The sequence below is a fragment of the Engraulis encrasicolus genome, chromosome 14 (genome assembly GCF_034702125.1).
Source record: "Engraulis encrasicolus isolate BLACKSEA-1 chromosome 14, IST_EnEncr_1.0, whole genome shotgun sequence".
NCBI lineage: Eukaryota > Metazoa > Chordata > Actinopteri > Clupeiformes > Engraulidae > Engraulis > Engraulis encrasicolus.
The window spans coordinates 5,127,874-5,139,664 of record NC_085870.1 but is presented as its reverse complement, the minus strand read 5'-3'; the positions used below and the strand labels follow the sequence as shown (position 1 = coordinate 5,139,664).

The following is an 11,791-nucleotide window of genomic DNA, read 5'->3' as shown; positions in this document are numbered from 1 at the left end:
AGCATTCACACACAAAATCTGGGACAAATCCATCCACCCGGTCAGTAGTTATGGGCCAAACAATAATGCGGCCATCTTGAATTCAGCCATCTTGAAAGTGTTGACCTCCAAACTCGAATCAGTTCATGAACCTACCCTAGAGCATTCACACACCAAATCTGGGACAAATCCATCCACCCGGTCAGAAGTTATGGACCAAACAAAAGTTCGGCCATCTTGAATTCAGCCATCTTGAAAGTGTTGACCTCCCAACTCGAAGCAGTTCATGAAACTACCCTAGAGCATTCACACACCAAATCTGGGACAAATCCATCCACCCGGTCAGAAGTTATGGACCAAACAAAAATTCGGCCATCTTGAATTCAGCCATCTTGAAAGTGTTGACCTCCAAACTCGAATCAGTTCATGAACCTGCCCTAGAGCATTCACCCAAAAAATCTGGGACAAATCCAAACATCCATTCAAAAGTTATCGCGTTAACACGAAAGACCTTACGCGGCGGCGGCGGACGCGGCGGCGGCGCAAGCAAAACCATTACATCCCCAACGCTCCGCATTTCGGGGATATAATAAAAACATCATAACGCCTTGAAAAAACCCACAAAGAGAGATAGAGAGAAACACAGATATTGCATAGCTTTCATTATTCATTGTCCCGCATACACTTTGGGAGGTTGCACTCGCACACTGAGATGTCAGACAGACACAAGGACAGGTGTGAAGATATTCCCCCAGAAGCTGCTTCCAACAGAGGGAGGACGAAGCTCAACACAGCTGACATGAGACCTGCTCTAACCTGTTTATCTGCTGAACATCATGGACATGGACATGCACATAATGTCCCCTTTATATCTTTTATATCCCCATACTGGAAATGACAGGAGTGATGAGTTTATCATCATCTGGTGCAGAAGTGCAGCCAGACATTCTGGTAGTCTAAATAGATTGTATGGTAAATGTCATATAGTGTCTAATGCTACATAGGCCTGCTGATGTTTCCACCACGTTGACTTTTGTTGTTGTATGTATTCGGTCACATTGTTTTTTTTTTTTTTTTTTGTCTGTCTGTCTGTCAGCTGGATAACTCAAAGGGCAGTAATGAACACATTTGGCTACACTTTTGTGGAGCTGTTGGAAATGACAAAAGGAAAAAAAAATTGGTGTTGATTGGGATCATGATCCGTGATGCAGAATGTGGAACATAGAAAATGTGTGATTGAGAGGTGACAAATGAAGGTAGTTTTTACCACTAAACAAGCATAATTTTTATAGGAATAGGATTCCACATTATACAGATGTTATGGTGTCAATGACGTAGAAATAAATGTTTGACTTGACCTGACATGACATGAATGATGTTTTTCTGACAAGACATTGTTGACGGACTATTTATTAGCCGGCGCGCTATGGCAAATATCAACATACACAGACATTGGTTTTGGTTTTGACAGGCGCTTAAGATTTTTGATAAGACGTCCGTGCAGTCGAAGCAACGGAGGAGGAGGGAGTGAGAGAGAGAAGGAGTGGCTTTTTTACTAGGGGGCAGGCTATAAAATATGTTAATTTTAAATGCAAACAATTTGATGGAGCTAAATTAATTGAAGCCTTATTTATATTTTACAGGCGCTATGCTTAAGTTTCTGACCAGCTCAGACTCCAGTCAGTCAGCCAGTGGAGGGCCAGCACAATGTTCAGGTAGTACACAGATGAGCCAGGTACACCTACAGCTGATGAGGTAGTCGCATGTTCAGTACAGCCACGTTGTCTACATGTTCACAATCTGTTATGATGACATAATTGATGTTTTTGTCTGAAGAGCGCAGAAAGGGAGACTTTTTAATTAAGCTTGATTTGAGTCAAATTTTGTGTCTGTGGTTCTCGTTTTGGGGGGGTGGGGGGTTGAGCGCTTTATCGGGGCCCCTTGGCATGTTTTTGCCTAGGGCCCCATGGAGGTCAGAACCGGCTCTGACTACAATACCCTTCTACTCATAGACATAGATTAACATAGGTTAATCTATGTCTATGCTTCTACTATTCTTTTAATTCAATTTAGGCCTACCCAGCATTTTCAAATTAGGCCTACCCAGCATTTTCACCCTCAAATGATGTAGCCTAACAGAAATTGAACAGTAGCCTAACTTGCAACAGCAATTTACATTTTGGCAAATATTTTACCAATAATCGTTTTACACGTCGTTTCGAAGCCGTCATCAATTGATGGGAAAAAAGTAGGCCTAAAGCATGTGGGCAACTGCTATGTCACCACTAGAGTGAAATGCATTGCTTTGGGTCTGGGAAAATTCCCCTAATCTATCCTTCCTCAGCTGGCGTATGCCTAACCAGAGCAGCGTGTGAAGAAACGCCATGTGTCCACCTCCACCTTTTATGGCCTGGACAAAGTGCATGTTGTCAAGACTTTATCTTGAGCAGTCAAATTTTGCAGAGGCACTATACAGCTGTGTACGGAAAAGTAAACTACGAATTTGTAATATCATAACGAATTTCAAAGAGGCTAGCAGGATTAACGAATTAGTTTCTACCCAAGGCATATATGCTAGGCTATAAGTAGTCAACATTGAATGTCAGCAGATTAGGCTCCACGGATATACGGGCAATTACGCCGCAGAAGTGACTAAACGACAAAAAGTAAGCGATTTATTTCCTCTCGCAGCTATAGGCCCACAAATTGATGCTTTGTGAATTATGATGTTTGTTGTGGTTAGCCTATGTGTGGGGTGGGGACGGTTGCAAAGTGTAGCATTTGCAGCAGAGCAGATTTCTCCAATCAGAAACATACTAGATGAAACTTGCTTTGTAGTGCTCACTTGCCCTCCTTCTATCCTGCAGGTTTCTGATCAGTTTGAATAATCTCTTCTGGGTGAACCAAAAACCTAGATGAGGAACTTTTTTTATGTTCTTTTTTTTCTAATATTGTCTAAAATGTTTGTTCAATGTATTGTGAAATTGTATCATTTACATCAACAGTATCTTAGCTTTAAATAACTAGCTACATGTACCTAATGTGCTGAGTTGCAAAAATGTTGGCTACAACACAAATGGTGAGTGGTAGCCCATTGACCTACTGAAGAAACTGCAATAAAATGGTTGAATTTTCTATAGCAAAGAAAGTGGAGCCTAGCCTACTAGGGGTCAGCCAATTTTGTGTCTGTGGTTCTCGTTTTGGGGGGTGGGGGGTTGCACGCTTTATGGGTGCCCCTTGGCATATTTTTGCCTAGGGCCCCATGGAGGTCAGAACCGGCTTTGACTACAATACCCTTCTACTCATAGACATAGATTAACATAAACTAGAAATGCATTCTCACAGAAAATGCTGGAAGCGGGCTTGCCTTTTGGGGCAGAGATGAAACAAAGTACTATTGAGAAAACAGAGCTAAAAGAAATCTTGGAAAAACTCCATCCACCCAGTCAGAAGTTATGGGCCAAACAATTCAGCCATCTTGGATTCAGCCATCTTGAAAGTGTTGTAGCTCTGCATTTTGGGGATATACTAAATGACATACATGGTATTTTAAGTTGGCTAAGGAACACTGCGTATGATATAATTTTGAAAATCAACATGGCTTCGAGCGGGATTCGAACTCACAACCTCCATATCTGTAATACAGCCCCTTTGCGATTGATATTAAATGACATACAATACATGATATTTGAAGTTGGCTAAGGAACACTGCATATGATATCATTTTGAAAATCAACATGGCTTTGACTGGGGTTCGAACCCCCAACCTCCATATCTGTAATTCAGCACATTTGCCATGCATGCTAAATGACATACATGGCATTTTAAGTTGGCCAAGGAACACTGCATATGATATAATTTTGAAAATCAACATGGCTTCGACTGGGGTTCGAACCCCCAAACTCCATATCTGTAATTCAGCACATTTGCCATTCATACTAAATGACATACATGGCATTTTAAGTCGGCCAAGGAACGCTGCATATGATATAATTTTGAAAATCAACATGGCTTCGACTGGGGTTCGAACCCCCAACCTCCATATCTGTAATTCAGCACATTTGCCATCGATACTTAATGACATACATGGTATTTTAACTTGGCTAAGGAACACTGCATATGATATAATTTTGAAAATCAGCATCGCTTCAAGTGGGATTCGAACTCTCAACCTCCATATCTCTAATCCAGCACATTTGCCATTGATAATAAATGACATACATGGCATTTTAAGTTGGCCAAGGAACACTGCATATGATATAATTTTGAAAATCAACACGGCTTCGGGTGGGCTTCAAACCCTCAACCTCCATATCTCTAACCCAGCAGCATGCATTACCACTAAGCCAAGCAGCTAGCTGTCATGCACAGTCCAGCAAGACTATATTACATTGCAATGCAGAGCTGAACAATAGACTTCTAGAATGGTTCCTCGCACCTGCTCGTTAAGAATAGAATCTTGAGACAGTGACAGTTGAAATGGAACACTTCATTGGCTGCACCTGTTGTGATGGTGGGCACTTTTTAAGATTGCTCTGGGGTCAAGCATACCGGAAGTTCTTTAGTGCCACAGTGCGCAGACTCAGGGACTTCAACTAAAACAAACCCGTCATTAAAAACAAAACAGTCATCTTTTTAGGGGTGGAAAGTAACACATAACATATAATCAGGTATTTTAATTGAGTAGTACTTTGTAGTTCTTAAGTAGCCTACTTTGGGGGAAAAATATGTGTACTTTTGTAGCCTACTAGCCTACGTTTTGAACCCAACCAGTAGACGTAATTTCGCGTTAGCAACCCGTTTGTTAACATAAGCGAAAACACTTAAATAATGCATTGATTATATCTTTAACACAATAAACTTTGTTTTTAAAAATATGTGACCCACCTTAGCGCCAGTCCGCCTTGATCTCGGGCATGTATCCATCAAGACATGCATACCGGTAATACAAGGTGTGTTATGTGCTACCAGTGAGGCTACAATCCAAGCTACTATTATATGCAGAGGGGAATCACCTTGCATTAAGACCTTAACACAGTCTCTTGATTATGTTGGGATTATTTTTAACAAAATGCAAGGAGCAATGACTCAGGGTTTAATCATTGTATCAAATTCAAAGTGGGAAACGTCCTTTCCACATGAATTGTAACAATTGTTTTTTAAAAAACAAAATGCAAGGAGAAACAACTTGATGTAATTCATTTATTTATTTCAAAAATCTATAATGTTAGGCTATATAGGTGAATTATGATTTGAAAAGTCATGCTACTAAAATAAAGGCATGCAAGGCATATATCTTGAACTTTGCAGATGTTGCATTATTCACAACTGTGTAAAACTCTTGTGTTGATTTCCAGTAGATGATGCATAGTTCCTTCCTCCCATTTTATCTCCTATTGAACTCACTGTTGCTGTACTGTGTAGGCTGTAAATGTGTTACTCATAATTTGTTCTTCTCTTTATTCTCAGGTGTTAAATATTACATGGCCAGAACTAGCTACTTTTACATTACATTATATTGCACTTAGTTGACGCCTTCATTTATTCAAAGCGACTTACAGTTATTATTTTTCAGGGTATTGGTTACAGTTCCTGGAGCAATGTGGGGTTAGGTGCCTTGCTCAAGGGCACTTCAGCCATGGATGGAGATGTAGGGAGAGGTCAGGGGGGATTCGAACCTGCAACTCCTAGATTGAAAGACCAACTCTCTAACCACTAGGCCACCGCTTAAGCATACATTCAACATACATGCAATACCAAATCAGATGAAGTCAAAAACATTGAGGGGAAAACATGATGAACTAATAGCGGTAAGGTGGTGGGGTGATATGTTGGCTTTCATAGGAGCACAGCGCAAGTGGTCCGGTGCCCTTGCCCTTAGCAGTCGAGAGTGCATGAAGGCCTGTCTGTGTAGCGTCTGTGTAGCGTCCGCTGATACATTGGTGTAGCAGGAGAGGATGGTTGGTCCAACAAACTGTAAAGCAGAAGGATATTTTAATATGTGCATCACAACAACAACGTCAATGAGGTACATGAAAATGCACAGACTTGATGCTGTATTTAGGCAAATGCATTTTCATGTCTACTCAGTTTCCAACAACATATATCTATAACATCTACCACCAAAACAATGTGAGCAACCACAGCATGCATAGACTAAGTCCAAATCTACTTGATTTATGGAAAGAAGTTTGACCCCTCTGGTAAAAGAAGACAAAGCACTTGGTGGCAAAGACTTTGTGTTCTTGCACAAAGGTCAGCGGTTTCTGCTAGCCTTAGCTCAACCATACTGTTAGTTACCACTTTAATGCATGATGGTGATGTGGGTGTTCAAGTTGGCATCATAGGTGTGTGTCTAGGGCAGGGGTGGGGAACCTTTTTTTCACTTCAAATTCTTGCAAGGGCCGTAAAAGTCCTCCGAGGGCCGTATTACAGCCCCTGGCAAAAAGTATGGAATCACCTGTCGTTCAGACATGCACCAGACAGCACTCAGTGAATGTTTCTCTATGCAAAGCCCATTTGCCTCAGGTGATGGGAGGTGGTTGACAGTTCCTTTTCAATGACTATTAAAGTTTATGTTGACATTTTTACAATTTTCTGTTCCGATCAGCTGAAATGATGCTTAGGGATGATGGAATCATTTCTTGAAATGGTAATGTACCTGTTCATTGAGCAAAACCTGGGAAGACATTATTTGAAGATAAAACGCATGAGGTCAAGTGTCATGGCCTACAAAATAATCTGGAACTCAAATCCCACAATATCTGCGGTGGAAGTTAAAGAAAAATGGCCAATGGCAAGGTTCCAACCTGTAAAGATGTTCTGGCACTGTAATCAGAGAAATGTTAAGCAAAATTGATGAAGGGTACCATTTTTTCCTCATCTACAGCTGTCTCCAAAAGTTTTGTCGCCTATCCATCTGTTTGGAACAACAGCTTATAACCTTACTTTCAATTAATCCATTGGCTTCAGAAGTCACTCATATGAAAGCTACAACAATGTTCAACTCGCAAGCTGGGGCAAAATCGAAGCAAACCGACATCGTTCCTATTACTATCGTGATGTCATCGGGCCACGTGTACTTAATGGTTTTGATTCCATAATTATTAATTATCAAATTAATTTTCCGGCCCTGTCATGGCCAAACAGTAGGGCACTCATCTACCATGCGGCTGACCCGGGTTCGATGCCCTGCCCGGGTGCTTTGCCGGCCCTTCCCCGTATCTCTCTCTCCACTTGCGTCCTGTCACCACCATCACTGTCCTACCATAAGTAAAGTAGAAAAAAAAGTATATATATTTTCTACCATTGAGATTACATGGCAGAAGGTTAGAACACATACAATCATAACTACAAATAATAGGATGTAATGGTAACACTGGCCTAGACGATTATGTGCTCGCCTGAGTTTGTGTGTTGGTTTGTTCACATGTTGGTTTGTTCACTCGCTGCTTGTTCGCAGCTATTTCAAGGCTTACCACAAGGTGGCGCGAGGTGAACTGAGCACTGACACTGGTGGAGAGCTGAGGACTGCCTCACGGGTGAGCCATCAACAGGCAGCCTAGGCCAGTGTTACTCAACCCTTTTTCTCCAGCATACCCCTCTAACTTAAGCCTTGTTTTTGATATCACCCCTAACTTATGCACTATATCTCCTCCTCTTACCTAATGTGACTATATTGCATTAATTTGTTATAATTATTTTTCTGCGTGTTCATGGTATGGAATCAAAAAATATGGAATCATGAAAAACAAGTGCTATATGAGGGGTTACATTACCCTGTGAAAAACACTGTAGGTAACTTGACAAGTCAACCTAACTTAAAGTGATACTGTCCCATTTTTGGAAATAAGCTCATATTAAACCTCCCCTTGAGTTAAATAGTTTATAATAGAGTAAATATAGTAAATAATAGAGTTTTACCTTTCTCCTGTACTTTCAACCGTTCTCTGAGTATGGCAGTGCAAATTTTACCTCCATGCTAGCAGTTAACATTGAGTCCTATGAGACCAGCTGGCGGCTAACTGGTCTCATAGGACTCAATGTTAACTGCTAGCTTGGAGTTAAAATTTGCACTGCCATACCCAGAGAACGGTTGAAAGTACAGGAGAATGGTAAAACCCTATTATTTAACTATAGGGGAGGTGTAAAATAAGCTTATTTCCAAAAATGGGACAGTCTCCCTTTAAGCTTCAGGAAAAAAAGAAGGTTATTGAGCAACCATTGTGTGAGGAAGCTTACCTGTTATGTGCCCATGGTCTTTCCATAGCTGTGCTGGGAGGTTGGCATGGCCATTCTACAGGAGTGGTACTGAAAGTGCGGGAGAGATTAGATTACATTACGTTTAGCTGACGCTTTTAGCCAAAGTGATTTACAGTTATGAGGTTAGGTTGAGAAATATTGTTTACTTCCACTGTGCTCAACCTAAAGATACATCATACGACACTGACTGTGATATTTGGTTGTCCATAATTGATGGCCATCATAAACTGGGAGTTACTACAGTGTGTGAATCATTAGTTCCCATGCTATGTACCTGAATGTACCAGAGGTGTCAAAACTGAAAGTAAATTTGTGGTATACATACAACACTGACCAGTACAGAGTGAGCTGACCGTAAGACAAGTGCACAGGTCTCCTTAGCACCTTCCTCCATTAGAATATGCGCATCCACCATTGTGTTTCACATACCTGAATAGTTTGACATAAAAAATGAACAAAGTTAAATCACTACTAGCATTATTCAACACATTTTTTAAACTTTTGTTTAGACGTAAACTTTTTCGGACAGCCGGCTGTGACTGAATAAGCATGAATTCTGCTCTCTCTACAAACAAATCCTGAAGGACAATGTTCAGCCATCAATTTGTTACCATTCATTTGTGTTCATGCATGGACAGCCATAGGGCAGCCATAATAATAATTATAATAATTTTATTTATAAAGCACATTTTCATACCATAGTGTAGCTAAAAGCGCCTAGTGGTTAGTGAGGTGGAATTAAGATAAGAGGGTTGCAGTTTCGAATCCCAACCTATGATCCCGCCATCGATGGCTGAAGTGCCCTTGGGCGAAGCACCTAACCGCACATTGCTCCAGGGACTGTAACCAATACCCTATAAATAACTGTAAGTTGCTTTGGATAAAAAGCATCAACTAAGCTTAAGTGTAACGTAATGTAATAATGCACACTGCAGCTGATTTGAAAACAATTATGCAAAGACAAGTTGGCAACATGAAAAATAATGTCTGTAAAATCTAGGTAAGCGTTCAATCATATGTATAGCTTTTTTGTGAAATGGTAAGATGTACCTCTCATCTCAATGTTTATCAATAGTCCTTTTTCCATTCAATTCTGAAGCTACTTGTGCCCTATGATTTGTATGCAATAAAAAAACATTTTGTCAGTAAATAAACCATTTAATTGGATGGGGTGATGGAAAAACAAAATCCAAGTATTCCCTCTTTTTAAATTGACCCCAAAGTAAGTGGGCATAAAGGGTACATGGGCTTAATGGGTATGCTTACCCGTATCATATTTTGGAAGGTACATACATTTCAATGAGCAATGGGTTAAGTGTCAATAATGTTTTGTGACATTCTGTGTATATATTATTAGGAGAAAGCTTACTTTCAAAATACCATTCATGCGTGTAGTGGGACCACTGGTCATTGGTCTTCCATAGCAACCTGTACATCCCCCTCAAAGCCATCCATCACAGATATAGTTTTGAGAAAAGTCTGAATGAGAGAATGAATACAATTATTTATCAGTGAAACTATGAAGGACACTGCATGCAAGAGAGATGGAGAGCTGACAAATAAGCTTAATGATGGCCACAGTCATTGTAGCTTGGAGCTAAAGGCTGAATTTAACAATGCCATTGCTCTGTCCTTATATATTTTGCACATTTTAAGTAAATATACAGTTAATTAACAACACGTGCAATGTCAGCTCACTATAACACGGATGTCACGTAATACATCACCAGGCTACATGCCGGGAATATCCAACATTGCATTGAAAAGCATGTAAGTAATGTGCTATTTTATGAATTAAATTCGGTAAGAAACTATCAGTGCAACTTTCTGACACTACATAGCTACTTCAACAGATGAAATGGTTAGGTAACACTCACCTCTTGCCAATTTCCATGATGCAAGACACCGAGATAATGAAGTTGTTGTATGTGACACGGTGATATGCACGATGTTTTGACTTTACTGCATGGGATGCTAATAGCTCACAGATATCTACACGTAATTCCGCGACAACAAACCGAACCAAACAGATGTTAATAAACGTACACAAACTACAAATCAGTAGCATTCCAATACAATAACTTTAAAACATGTTAAGCGGCACACATTTACGTTTAATCTGTTACAAATGTGCTTTGTCCGTAGTTTTCTCCAACTGCAATCCGGTGGTTGCCGCCATTGCAAAATCAAAACAAAGTGCGTCCCTCATGATGTCACTTCCGCCCTTGACCCCAGAGCAATGTTATAAAGTGCCGACCCTGTTGTGATTGACTGAAAGACAGTTAGTATTGAGCTCTAGACAGGGGAGAGGATGAGAATGAGTTTTTTGTCTTTACTTTTTATTTTATTTTTTATTTACACTTTTACACATATCACACAAACATCACACAAAGTGGACAGCGCTTGTCCACTAGAAAAAGGAAGAATAAACAACAACAAAAACAAACAAACATAACACCCAAAAAAATAAAATAAAAAATACATACAATTCCTACCCACTTCGCATAGAGGTCTACCCTATATGCTTAACTTAGGTTTGTAAGTTTTACTGTGTCTATGTATTTATGTACTAAGGACCATGTAGACCTGACATCCAACTGTTTCAGGTGTTGTGTGTTTATACTTTCTTCCATCGTTAAAAAGTGTATTATCTGATCTAACCATTGTGAAAGAGTCGGTCCTGACTGCGATATCCAATTCATGAGTATGCATTTTCTGGCAAAGTGACATAATATTACAAAAACACATTTCTTTGCGTAAGGGAACACATTTCCCAACCCATAATTCAACAAATACAACCTAGGACAGAGATCAAAAGTGCACTCACACATATCTTGGATTGCTTCGTGAATCTTCTCCCAGAAAGAATAAACAGCTTTGCAGTCCCAAAATAAATGCATAAATGTCCCCAGCTCAGTTCCACATTCTTACACAGAGGAGAGTTTACTTCATCAAATTTGTTAAGCTTAACTGGGGTTAGATAATATTTGTAAAGAAATTTATAATTACTTTCCTTAATTTTAATATCTGTAGCCACGGGAGAGGTGAAATCTGTACACATTCTTAACCACTCTTTCTCACTGAAATTCTTTTTTAGATCAAGTTCCCAAATTGATTTCAAGGGCAAAAAAGAGTTCTGTGATCTTTCAGATAACTTTTTATAAAAAAGAGATATCTTCCCCTTAACAGAGGAGGCCGAGGATATGAATTGTTCCGGTTCTGTAGGGCAGAATCTAAGTTGTCCCTTTTCTTGCAAATGGACCATGATGTGGCGGACCTGCAAGTACTTAAAAAAATCTGATCTAGGAATTTCATATTCTCTAGTGATGTCTGCAAATGACTTCACAGACTCAGAACCCTTGTCAAACATGTCTGAAAAAGTCTTCAAACCATTAAGTGTCCAGTTTCGAAAATTTGTTTGTGAAAGAGCTAAGAAGTCTGGGTTGAATGCAATGGGAGAATGTACGCTTATCAAACTATCTTTATCTAGGAACCGGTTACAGTCCTGCCATGCTTTCAGAGTAGCTTGTAGTGGAGGTAACTCTTCTAC

The 11,791-nt window shown here is 39.9% G+C and overlaps 2 long non-coding RNA genes across 2 annotated transcripts; both read right to left on the bottom strand.

Moving 5' to 3' along the window:
• Positions 1–5,188: 5,188 nt before the first annotated feature.
• Positions 5,189–8,656, bottom strand: LOC134463066 (uncharacterized). Its single transcript, XR_010037621.1, has 3 exons — positions 8,576–8,656; positions 8,221–8,289; positions 5,189–5,953 (listed from the first exon to the last, which is right to left on the bottom strand). It is a non-coding gene; the product is annotated as an uncharacterized LOC134463066 (long non-coding RNA).
• A 275-nt stretch (positions 8,657–8,931) lies between these two features.
• On the bottom strand, positions 8,932–10,412 carry LOC134463065 (uncharacterized). Its single transcript, XR_010037620.1, has 3 exons — positions 10,119–10,412; positions 9,611–9,720; positions 8,932–9,351 (listed from the first exon to the last, which is right to left on the bottom strand). It is a non-coding gene; the product is annotated as an uncharacterized LOC134463065 (long non-coding RNA).
• Between the last annotated feature and the right edge of the window lie 1,379 nt (positions 10,413–11,791).